Below are 12710 nucleotides of genomic sequence, written 5' to 3'. Positions count from 1 at the left end.
ATAGAGGAAGAATGTCATGGTTTAACCCCAGTTGGCAACTAAGCACCACACAGCCACTCGCTCACCCTCCCTGCCACCTTCCCAGTGGGATGGGGAGAGAAACAGAAAAAAAAAAATAAAACCCATGGGTTGAGATAAAGACAGTTTAATAGGACAGCAGAAGAAGAGAAAATAATAATAATAATGACAAAAGAATATACAAAACAAGTGATGCACAATGCAATTACTCACCACCCGCTGACCGATGCCCAGCTGACCGGTGCCCCCTCCCAGCTTCTTTTGCACCGGGCAGAGCATGGGAAGCTGAAAGTCCTTGACCAGTGTAAGCACAACTTGGCAACAACTAAGACATCAGTGTGTTGTCAACATTATTCTCATCCTAAATCCAAAACACAGCACTATACCAGCTACTAGGAAGAAAATTAACTCTGTCTCAGCCAAAACCAGGACAAAAGCCCTTCTCTAATACCAGATAATCTGATAAAAGTTTTAGAAACCTGAAGCAGAATTCACTGAAAACAGTAGTCTTCATAGTCTTTGTATTGATTCTAATGGCAGCTAACTTAAGTGCCAAACGATTTCAATTGATCTCTTTAGAAACTGGACAGCTGGAATATTTTCTTTGTCTATTTCTTTAAAAGTCAACTAAGAAAGCCCTGTTCTTCTCTGTCTTCATATTCTACCTGAACAAAATGGAAACAGATCCACTTTTATACATTAGTGAAAGTGGACTTCCTTCACATTGGAAATGAAGATGATTTTCCAAGACATTCTTAATAAATATATTTTCAGAAATCATTCAGACCCCTTCCCCAGTTAATTGAATGAAGACTTACCTTAGTGAGAGCTCTCAAACAAAACAATCTCTTCCTTCAAAGGGGCAGGTTTTGCATTGTAAATGCAATAAACTAGGTGTTGGGTCTGCTGCCAGTTTCTCAGAGAAATACTTTTACCAGACTTAAAGTGTGGACAATTTGGCAGATCAGTGTACTGCTATCACATTTTTACTGGGATAAAATGAGTATTATTACAATTAGCGTTTTTCATTATATTTGTGACTTATAAGAATCTGCAACCTTTTAGTTTCTAGTGGAAATTTCATGTAGTTACATTTTATTTTAAAAGGTTGGCTCTTAATTTAGTTAACTAACCAGTTCTGGCTAGAATGTGTTATCTGTTCTAGATAAAAGCAGAGGTTTCCATTATTTCTAGGACTTTTTTTTAAAGTATAGCAATTGTTTTTCTCTAAGGCAATGAAGTTATCTTAAATGGAATCTCTATCACCTCTGTATGCGTAAATACCTTAGTATCTGGCCTAGCAGGATAATTGAATTAAACATTTTGGAATTCCAAATTTCCCTTAACGTATTTCAGATTGTAGCCTGCATTGGACATGCTGTCAGTTTGAGGTTCCTGTGCAGAATAGCATGTCAAGAAAAGGGAAAAAAAACATTGTTTAGATTCCTAATGACATTTTAGCATGACACAGGGCTGTGAAATCTTAGATGTTAATGTTACCGTATAACGAGGCATAGCAGGCCTCATTGCAAAGTAGCTGCGACTACTTGTGGATGCATGAAGCTGCCGGTCCAGGTCACTGGCAGATCTGCTATCTGGGGTGAGTAACCAAGGCAAATGCCCAGGGCCTTAAGTCTTCACTAGCGCAAATTAAGGAACAGAGGAAATAATCTAAAACATCAGTGAAAGGAAGGAGTAACCTACAAATTCACATCCAGCCATTGCATACTAACAGTAATTTGTGCTCATGATTACACTCCTTCCTTTAATATACTGTAGGAGACAGCAGCTGTGCCATATTAGCACAGACAGGCAGCTAGGTTTTAATGTACTTGTTTTCATTCCTCCCAGAACAGTCTAGAATCAGGAATAGTGTACTAATATCCAAAGGCAGAAATATAACTTGTTTAGACAACCCAAGATTAGTTTTAAAATAGCATTGTAGTCACTATGATACTATAGTAGCAAGGTTACAGCCCCTGCCAGCCACCCAGTATGTACCAGTTTACAGCCTCAGCCAGCCAGTATGTACCATAAGTCTGGTAAGTAAATATTATAGCTCAAACCAATCCTTGTCAGGCATGGTGCTGCTGTTACTGGTATCTCAGCTAGTTACTTGAGGTAGCATGGGTATAATTACAACAGCTGCACTCACATCTCTGAACTACAAAGTAGATGTGATCTCAGAGGTAAAACTGTCAGCAGACACTTCAGCATTCTAATTCCACCTGAACAGAAATTAGCCACCAGTTACTTTTGTCATTAAACATAGGAAAAAATCTCTTTCTTTCTTCATATAACATAAACCCAAGGGTAATTCAATCCGAAAGGTAAAGGCACAGTAATCTACTCCATTGTAGTACTGGCAAGAACAGAACCAAATGTTTGAGGAAACTGGAAACTTCTTTGTGTGAACCTGAAATTGTTTGTCACACCAAAAGCAGACTCTAATTTCTAATCTAATTTTTCAGCCTTGGGTCTGACTTTTTCGTGTTTGGGTGTTTTTCTGAATACTGCAACTCTGCCACACATTTCAGATGCTGGGAAGACTTATTTGCATTTTATTCTAATCACATCTAAGTATTAAATCAAGCTTACATCACAGTGTAAATTGTTAGTGGCCCAGAAGAGGTGACAAAGAGTACGGCCTGCTGGAAGGACCAGCGATAACCCCTGCTCTGCAGCCATGTACTGCTTGCCAGATACGGCAGAAGCCTGGCTGCAGGTACTTTCCCTGCTCCACCAGTGGCTTTCACTGAGGACATGAGAGGAAAGCTCCTTCCCAGCTGGTTTCTGCAGGATGTTAGTAGTACAAACTCACCTGCCTGGCTTTGCCCTGGAATGGACAAAAACGTAGAATCATAGAATCATTTAGGTTGGAAAAGACCCTTAAGGTCATCAAGTCCAACCGTTAACCTAGCACTGCCAATTCCATCACTAAACCATGTCCCTAAGCACCACATCTACACGTCTTTTAAATACCTCCAGGGATGGAGACTCAACCACTTCCCTGAGCAGCCTCTTCCAATGCTTGATAACCCTTTCGGTGAAGAAATTTTTCCCAATAGCCAATTGAAGCCTGTCCTGGTGCAACTTGAGGCCATTTCCTCTTGTCCTATTGCTTGTTACTTGGCAGAAGGGACTGACCCCCACCTCGCTACAACCTCCTTTCAGGTAGTTGGAGAGAGCAATAAGGTCTCCCCTCAGCCTCCTCTTCTCCAGACTAAACAACCCCAACTCCCTCAGCTGCTTATCATAGGATTTGTTCTCTAGACCCTTCACCAGCTTCATTGCCCTTCTTTGGACACGCTCCAGCACCTCAATGTCCTTCTTGTAGTGAGGGGCCTAAAACTGAACACAGTATTGAAGGTGCAGCCTCACCAGTGCTGAGTACAAAGGGATAATCACTTCCCTGATCCTGCTGGCCACAAAATGGACTTACCCACCTGGACACAAGTGGGAACAATTAAATGAGCCACTCCTCAAAGACTTGCTAGAGACCCTTGCACCTGAGCGTGATGGAGAGGATGGCTTCAAGAGCTGCTGACCTATCACAGGTGTAAACTTGTTAGCAGGCAGGCTGTGACCGGGATCAAACCTTCAACCACGCTATCATACCCCAAGCCCTCCAACAAAATGTCCAACCTGATCTATCCAGTGTAGATAAAGACTGTAGGTAAATGAACTATGTCTAAGGCAGGAGCTAACATAGTTACAAAGGGAATGCTACCTGATGCCTGGTCTTGCTCTCCTAAATGCAACCACCTGGCATGAATCATGATTCCTAGAAGTTATACCTCAGTCCTTTAGCCAAGATCTGGTGTGACTGAATAAAAAATTAACAGCTAAATATTATTGATCCAAGCTGACTTTTTAACAAGGGACTTTGAGTATGTGATTTTTATGTTGCTACCCAACTTACAGAAATATCAGTGGTATGCAGAACTGTACTGATTTTGGTTTTGTTAACAGGAGTAAAAAAGTGAAAAATGTAGTTTGAAAAGCAACCCCACTTAAAATTTAAAGTCACATATTCCAATAAGATTATACAGGATCAGTTCAGTATTTTTCATAAACATTGTTCAGCTACTAGTGAATACTTACTGTAAAGACTTTTCTGATTGTATGATCATTGGGGAGTATGAAAGTGGTTCCATACCAGAAGGCCAAGGCACATGATGCATATATCAAAAAGAAAGCAATACCCATAGAAATATTGGCTGAAGTAGCCTTTTTGATACCAATGCGTTTGGCATCTTCTATTTTTTTTTGGTATCTGAAAGAAAAAAACAAAAAAACAGAACATACGGGAAAATACTTTCTTTCATTGTGTATATTCATAAATTTCCAATAAAATACATCAAAGATATATAAAATATTTTGGTAAACAGTAATCCAATCCTGAGAAAGATCTTGCTAAGAGTAGAAGAAAATGTATTGGCTGTCTTTCATGTTGTGACAGACTGAGCTGATCAATTTTATCTGCAACAATTTTAGATGAGTGGAAAAAGCTGTGGCAACCTGTTAAACAGCTTTAATCTTGTGATTTTCAGAGGAATCTTCCAACTGTGAGTGAATATTACTGATGCTGTGAAGAAAGGTAAGCAGTGCCTAGCCATGGGAAGAATTGGCTGAAAGATGTCTCCTCTTAACGTGCAGACTTGATCTGAGTAGCTTGTAGTAGGCGTCTAGGATTGAGGATAAACTTTCTGAGGGAATAAAGTATAAAATTTGGGAGAGACTCACATCAATTTTAAAACCAGTTCTGATATATAGGAGGATTAATGAAAGTGCAGCAATGTTAAAAGAGTAAAAGAATCAATAACAGGAGAAAAAAAAATACTGGTATTGGGTCAGAAATAAAGGTAACAAGGATGGTATAACTGCTGCATGAGTGTTGCAGTACTTTGTAAAGAAAGGAGAAATGGTGATATGGAGAAAACAGGTTCAATTTATGTCACAGTCTCTTTGGTGATGAATGTAAAAGATATTATTGGGATGGTGCTTGTATCTGATAGTCTAGATTGGATTTGGACATGGACAGAGAGAACAATTCAGTCAGAAGTGTGTGACTATGAGAGGCGTCATAAATAAAGAATCAAACGGCAGCAATAGCTGTGTGACCCATGTGCTCTGGGAGGTGACAGCTGAGAAGTTTCTTTTTTAAATAGTCACTGAACAAACAAAAGGACATTTTTTTAGAATTAGTTTAAGGCTATTAAGATAAAGCTGGTTATAGATAAAAATTAAGGATAAAATGATTGCAGGTTGAATCAGTTAAAGTAATTACAGATGAACACATACAAAAAAGGCCTGCAACAAAGGTTTTCCATTTCATGGGTCTTAGAAATTAAAAAGCATTGAGATGATAATTGCACTAGGGATAGCTCCAAAGCTGTAGTTCAGCCTCATCTATCAGTACAAAAACCCCCACAAATGCGTATGGTGCCAAAAGCAGGATGACCAATGTGAATTAGGGTATTTTAATTACCACATCTGACCTGAAAGGGAAAGCAGTAAGGAAGGAATGTACCTCTCATGGTGATCATGGACTCTTTATTCCAGAGTATTGAATAAACTGGCAAACATAACCGTGGTCCAGTAGTAAACACTTTTAGTGATTGTTTTCAAATTGTGGATAGAGCCACAGGACTGAAGTAATATAAAAGAAACAGTAACCTTAGGAATTACAAGCTTGTAGCCTGACAAAAACAGCACATAGATCTTGCAAACAAATTCTGAAGAAAATAATAACATCAGAAACAAACAGAAATAAAATAAAATCATACAAAATGACAAGAAAATAAATGTGTTATGAGAGCGAAGAATTAACCCAGTTACTTTTCTTTAATACTGTCTTTTCTAGAGAGGTGTGACACAGTAAAACTAATCCATTGGGACTTCATTAATGCCACCTAATGCCAGTTTATCCTAAAGCCATAGGATAAATTATCAGTTAAACAATAGTTGTGAAGTAATGAAAGAGTGGTAAGGTAAGGAACTGTTTGAAGCAAGACAGTGGTGTTCAGTGGGGAGCTATAATACCCAAGGGAGCTGACAACATGAATTCTTCAGTCAGTCTTGGGATTTATTGTTATTACTTATTTTAGTGACCTGGGCATGCAAACAATACTCAGGATAATGAAATTTGCTGATGGTACAAAACTAAGAGGATCAGTACAGAGGGCCAGTGAGAGGACCAGGACAAAAGAATACCAAAATGTCTTACAGAATTAGATACACGATGTTGGAGGGTAGTAATAAGAGAAGTAGAGGAACCATAATTATGTAAAATAAAAGACAACCAGTGAAATGGCAAACCTATACTGCACAAGAAAACTAAAAGAACTTAATTTGGTTGTCCTAGCAAGATGCCACCTGAGATAGTCTATGATTTATTTCTATAAACAGCACAGGAGAGTAAACCCATGGGAGGGAACTACTAAAGCAAATGTTCAGTGCTGGTACAGTAACAAATTAATATATAGAAACTATGCATACACTTTGTTGGAAAGAGATGTCCGGTCTTCAGACAGCCAAGCAGTAGAATAGCCTCCTTGCAGCAGCAGAGTTAAAAAGCCTACCTGGTTTTAGGATGGAGCTTTTACACTAATTAGCAAGGGAAGTAGATGATACATTTGTTTATTATAATAGCAGGACCTGGTCCCAGTAACAGAGGAGGGCCTTCCCACTTCTGGGTCATGAGGAGGAAAGACCTACATCACAGTTAGCTCACTCGCGGCAGGAAGCAGCTGGCAAAGAGTGCTTTAGGGATGAGTAGGCAAAAGAGGTGATGGAAGGTATGAGGGTGATGAACAGCACTGGGCAACCAAAGAAAGATGCTGGGGTGAACTGGGAAGTGAGGAGTAGATACCCAAAGGACTTCTTTCAGCTGCCTGAGCCGAGCATAAAGGGAGAAGCAGGTCAGGGGACGGTGTGTGTTTTCTGTGGATGACAGAGTTGTTATTGAACTTTGAGTCTGAAAAACTCCTGCCAGTATTTGTGGTCATGCTGGTTATCTTTAGATAAAAGATCAAAAAGATGGCAAGAATGATGTTCCATAGTATAATACAAATAAATACATGTGCGTGCATTGGTTTGTGACCTTAGTATTATACTTGTCTTTTTTTGCCACATGCCTATCTTTTTTGCTTAAAACTCTTACTGGGTTTATGAGGGCTGTAAGACCATATTCTCTTTGGGAAAGGGACTGCATCTCTGCGTGTTCTAGGATGCTTTTTGAAGCTAATAAAAAAGTAGAGAAAAGAAAAAAATCAGCAGCAAAGATATAAAAAAAACTTCAAAATCTCTTTAGTCACTATTATAAAAACAGCCAACATATGGAAACTTTATTCTCACCTTTCAATTTCTTTTCTCTGTCCTCCAAATGTTACCACAGTTCGAATTGCTGCCAGAACTTCCTCTGCAACAGCTCCTGCTCTTGCATATGCAGTTAGCTCTTTGACCGTGAATGCGGAAATTATCTGTGTAGAAGCAAAATATTTTAACTCTCCCGTTCAAACAAAACCAGAATGAGTTCAAGTGTTGTTCTGATGTCTAAGAATTCTTAATTTATTGTACTGAATTTCCTATCTACTTTGTTTTATTATAAAGATTTATAAAAGAATCCACATTTTGCTTCCAAGGCAGAAATTTGAAGGGCATCATGACAATGTTTGCATTGCATAAAATATATTAACTAGAAAAATGCATGTTATCTGCTGCCAAAAAATGAGGTTGGGTTTTCAGTTCTTCTATACTTTCATCATTTTGGAAATTCAGAGGAGCTGACTAAGACCCCTTATACTTAGAAATACTTGCACCACCACTGTCAGGCAGTTCTGGTTTGCGTCAGGACAATTAGTTGCCCGACAAGCACGGGAACGCTCATCCTCCCAGCACACGGTAGGCTGCAGAGGAAGTTACAGCAGAGTACTCATGTGCTATGAAGTATTAGGGACTGCACATTTTAAATAGGGTTGGGTTTTTCATCTCAGCTGAAAGGGCAAGGCTGGCCAGTGTCACTGAAACTCAGTAGCCAGTTGGTACTCAACACCCTAATGCCCCTTTGAAAGTCCTAGCCAACAGCAATTGTATTTCTATAGATGAAGTTTATTTCTCTCTCAGTGAGGTCTTCATTCACTTCTCGTGTGCTGTTTTCAGTAAGTTATTGGGAGCTAAGCCAACGGCAAAGGGATGATCTGGAGCAGAGTTCAGGGTGTGCTGGCTGCCGGGCCGTGTCTGCCTGTGTCCTTGTGCTGTCTCGGGGGGCTAATGCCCTCCTCGCCTTGGGCTCAGAGCCCACAGACAGGCCTTATCATAGGAAACCTGGTTTGCTGCAGGTTCATGCCAGAACTTACTGTCAGTTACCTGCGATGACCTCAGCGGTGTCATTTTACTTCATTTATTTATTTATTTATTTATTTTCACCGATGATATTCAGTTATTTTGGTGTAATTTTCCTGGAGTCCAGTGAAGAAGGCAAAGGTACTACTTATTTACCCTTTCATATGAGGGTATGTTATACTTACATAAACTTTGCAGGAGGATAGCTGTGTCCATGGTGGAGGCACTGCGTGTCTTCAGCTCTACCAGTGTCATCATGCACCTATTCACGTCTTCCTCCATGTGAGCAGGGTCTAAATTCACTAACAGACAGATTGCATTTTCAAGTCTTAAAAATACCAAATGGGATTATAGAAGATATAGCTTACCGGTTTATTGAAAACTCACGCTTTTTGCCTACCTTTGCCCAGAGACCTGATGAGAATCCCAGAACAGGACTGAGTGCCAGGGTCACAAGTGTTAATTTCCAACCTTTTGTAAAATCAACTATAAATCCAGTGAAAAAGGTAGCCACTGCCTGAAAGAACATTGCCATTTTTTCCCCTATGCCTTCATTAATCTTGGAGATATCACTGAAAAAAAACAAATTATATCCAAACATATAAGAAAGTGTGGAAAAGACAGAAATGAACTCTTTGGATACAGTTCACTTTGTCAGTGCTCCATCATGTTTCTAACACCTGCAATTCAACACAGCTACAAGTTTGCAGCCACAGAGGGCATGGAGCAGCGTTCGCCAACATCTCTGTTCCTCAGGCTCTGTATAAATGATCCATACACATCTCAGGATCTGGATAAATAATGGTATAACTTACAGAGAAGTTTAATAAGATAGATAAAATAACATTACTCTGAGGGAAGTACTACAACTGATTTTCAATAATTAGAATTAATACTCAGTTGGCAATTAACTGATATTTAATACTTACTCCACAAGTCTACTGTTGAGTTTACCCACATAATTTACATCAAATCATTCAGTCTCCTGTCTCATTACAGCGTGAAAAAATTCTTGTCTGATTCTTTTTATTTGCTAGCCAGCAGTCAGTGTCCAAAATGAAACTTGAATGTAGGCAGCAAAAAGAACACCAGCTCCTGTTCTAGAGTAATAATATGCATATCTGAAAGGAAACAAAAGGATTGGAGACTGAATTAATTCTACTCCAAACAGGGATAGCTGCCATTTCTCTTTCTTTGGTATAATGAATATTTTTTAAGTTCTTCCAGAATCAAATTTCAGTTGTTATCTTTTGCTAACTCCCACAACATAACACAAAATTTTTAATTTAAAAAGTAGTGGCTCAAAATCCATGAAGACATAGATTAAAAAAACGAAGCTTATAATGATACATTTAATCTTAGAAACACTTTCTACAATGAATGAAATTTAAGACAGGAATTTTAAAAATACTTAAATGGTGTAAAAACAAAAGTCAGTTATCTTCCAGGATATCCACTTTAGTTTAATGAAGTAAAGACAGAGACATTGAATTTTAATTGTTTGCATGCTATCATCATTTAACTGTTTTGTTTAGTTGTCTGAGAAATGTTATTTTAGTTTTAAAAAATGTGTACATTCCTAGGGAAAAATAAAATAAAAAAAAAAAAATGCCTAGCTACCATTCATGCAATTACAACAAAATAAGGCTCCATACATACAAAAAAAAAGAAAAAGCAATAAGGAAAGTTATTCTAAGCACTTTTGTTACAAACGAATGCCAAAGATACTTTATTCATGACCGCAATTAAACAAATTATATCATATTTAAACTGAAAAATATTAGTACATTAATGAATAACTTAAAATTAAATGAGTAGCTGAATGTTGTTCTTAATCATTGCCAGCGTAATAGAAAAGCTACAAAAAACAGCAAAACTGGGGAAAAAACAGAATTTATGCATTTGTTCAAATGTGCAGCTTATACTAAACCATAATGGAATGAATTTAATTTTGGTTCAAAATCCCTATTAATTATGGTTATTTTATAACATCATTAGTAACAATTAATTGGAAAATAAAAATATATGACAATGTGAAATATTTGTTCGATGACAATTGTTAAGAAAGGTATAGCTCTGATTTTGCCAGCTTTTTTGCATGACAAATATACCCAATGCTTATGTTTAGATTCCAGTTCCAGAATTGAGCTGCATAATTTTTATATCAATAATTCTTAATTTTTATCCTATGCAGTGGAATTTGTGCAAAAAGAGTAGAATTTGCCATCTGTGATTTCATGCTCCCTTCAAGGAGAAGGCCATCCTGGCTTACTTACAAAACAAATACCCTTTTCTGAGGTTGAACAAAAAGACTAGGGTTTTCTTTCCATTTCAGAAAGGGGCATGAAGAAAGAGGAGCTAGGACTTAAAAAAAGTGGAGACAGAAGGAAAACCTGAAAAGGGCAAAGGATGACAAAAGAAGAGATAGGGTATAGGTAAAGAGAGAGAAAAAAAGGAACAACCCCCCCTCCAAACATAAACCTGCAAACTGCTCGGACGATGACACCACATGTCCTCATAGCCTGTCTCCGAAAATAACCGGTGCTTAATACCTTAGAAAACTGTGAAAAAACATTATTAGACTAACATGAAACAGCTTGTCAGTGAGATAGTGTAATCGGACCAACTGTTCCATCTCAGTCCCTATTTCAATTTTATACGATCAGAAAATGTTAAAAATACATGACCATAGTAAGTTCTTGGCCTAATTTATATTTTTTAGCTATGAGCTCTGCAGATTTTTTGGGCATATAAAAAGTATTTATTTTACCAGTTTTAAATTTGATGTCTCTCAACTTCACTGTCTGCTCTTTGTCCTTATAGAAGAAAAGGGTACCAACGAGTACTTGATTTACCTTCCCAATGGCAATCATTATTATTACCTGGGTGCCCTTTAGGTGGTTATTCCTCTGTTTGTAGTGGCAAAGACTAAACAAAAACTGAAAACCTGGAAATTTAATGGAAACTCCATCATGCATGACTTCATAATTGTCTCATTTTGGTTTATTTCTGGTAGAGTACAAGGTGTTTGTCTTTAAGGGATGTCTTTCAGAATTTCACTTATTATCAACAAATTTTTAACATGTGATCCTGTGCAGTAAGAACATGGAGTGAGTAAATGGCTTGCCTAAGAAGTTATCATGAGCTTTTGATGTTGAGGCTTTTGCACCAGTGAGGAAGAAAGGGAGCAGGTTCTCTGAATTACAAGAAACTTCATTTCACTTTCTTTCATAAAACTGGATCCAAACTTCACTAGCTGATGGAGTTATGTAAAAACACTATCCACAGTTTTCATACAGCTGCTAGTGTCTCCTAGGTACTGTCTTTTAAGTAGTTTATAAGCTAATAGAAAAAATGTGGTTCAGAGTTTGTAAGTAATTAGTTGTCTTTCCTAACTGATTTGGTGTCATTTAATTACAGAGAACACAAAGTAGTCTGGGGGCTTTGCATGTGATCAGTTCCAACATTTTAGGGAATTTGTTAGACATCAGTCAAAACGTTTGTGGTTTTGATGAAAATGAGAAAGCCAAAGAGCAAGAAATGGGGGATCTCTGTAAAACCCTTGCAGAGCTGGCACAGCGCTTGTTCAACTCCCAGGACCTCCTCCCTCAGGACCAGGTGAGTGGCCACCATTCATGCATTGGACTGTGCCTCATTCTTTTATGGTGGTTAGCGATGGAGAGAGGTAGGAAAGCAGCAGAGAAAAGGAAAAACGGTGAACAGGAAAGTTGTGGCAGGAAGAGGAGAAGTCAGCTTGCCAGGCAGGCAGGGCTGGTGGCAAAATGGGAGCTGGAGAGTGCAAGGGGAGGACGAGGAGGGAAGGATGTGGGCAAGGAGGAAGAGCAAGAGCAGGAGCACATATTGAGAGAAAGGCATGAGAACTGGCATGGGAGGAGAACGACCTATCCTGACACACAAGAAGAGGAGGAATAACCCTCCTCCTGAGCTTCTGGCAGAAAGGTTGTAAGTTTGCTGGAGCCATCTGGCACGGATTGGGATTAGAGTGGGAAAATACAAGATGCGTCTGACTCATACAATGGCATTAGCCTAAAGCCATAACAAAACCTGAATTCCTTCAGCTGCATTAAATATTTATAGCAAGATTAATCGTGGGCTAAATATTAGAATAATCTTTAGAGGACAATTGCTTGAGTTCTCTATTACAGGGAAAGAATAGCCATGAAGTGAATGACAATTTTCCTATTACCTGGTAATTTCTTCCTCCAACTCTTCCATCAGAGCATAAGAAAAATCTTCTGTAGAAAAGTTCACTGACATATGGTTCAATAAAGAAAAATTTGCTAAAGAAAAAAATAGATAAAAGCTTGTTGATTATTTTCATTAAA

General features: G+C 38.3%; 1 pseudogene; it reads right to left on the bottom strand.

The window, feature by feature from the left end:
- LOC104022904 (ATP-dependent translocase ABCB1-like) overlaps positions 1–12710 on the bottom strand; it is a 46843-nt pseudogene that overhangs the window by 28914 nt on the left and 5219 nt on the right.

Source organism: Nipponia nippon, unplaced genomic scaffold, assembly GCF_047370975.1.
Source record: "Nipponia nippon isolate SJK-2023a ecotype South Korea unplaced genomic scaffold, ASM4737097v1 scaffold_1, whole genome shotgun sequence".
Lineage (NCBI taxonomy): Eukaryota > Metazoa > Chordata > Aves > Pelecaniformes > Threskiornithidae > Nipponia > Nipponia nippon.
Note: the sequence above shows the minus strand (reverse complement) of the source record. Positions and strands in the feature narration are given on the sequence as shown.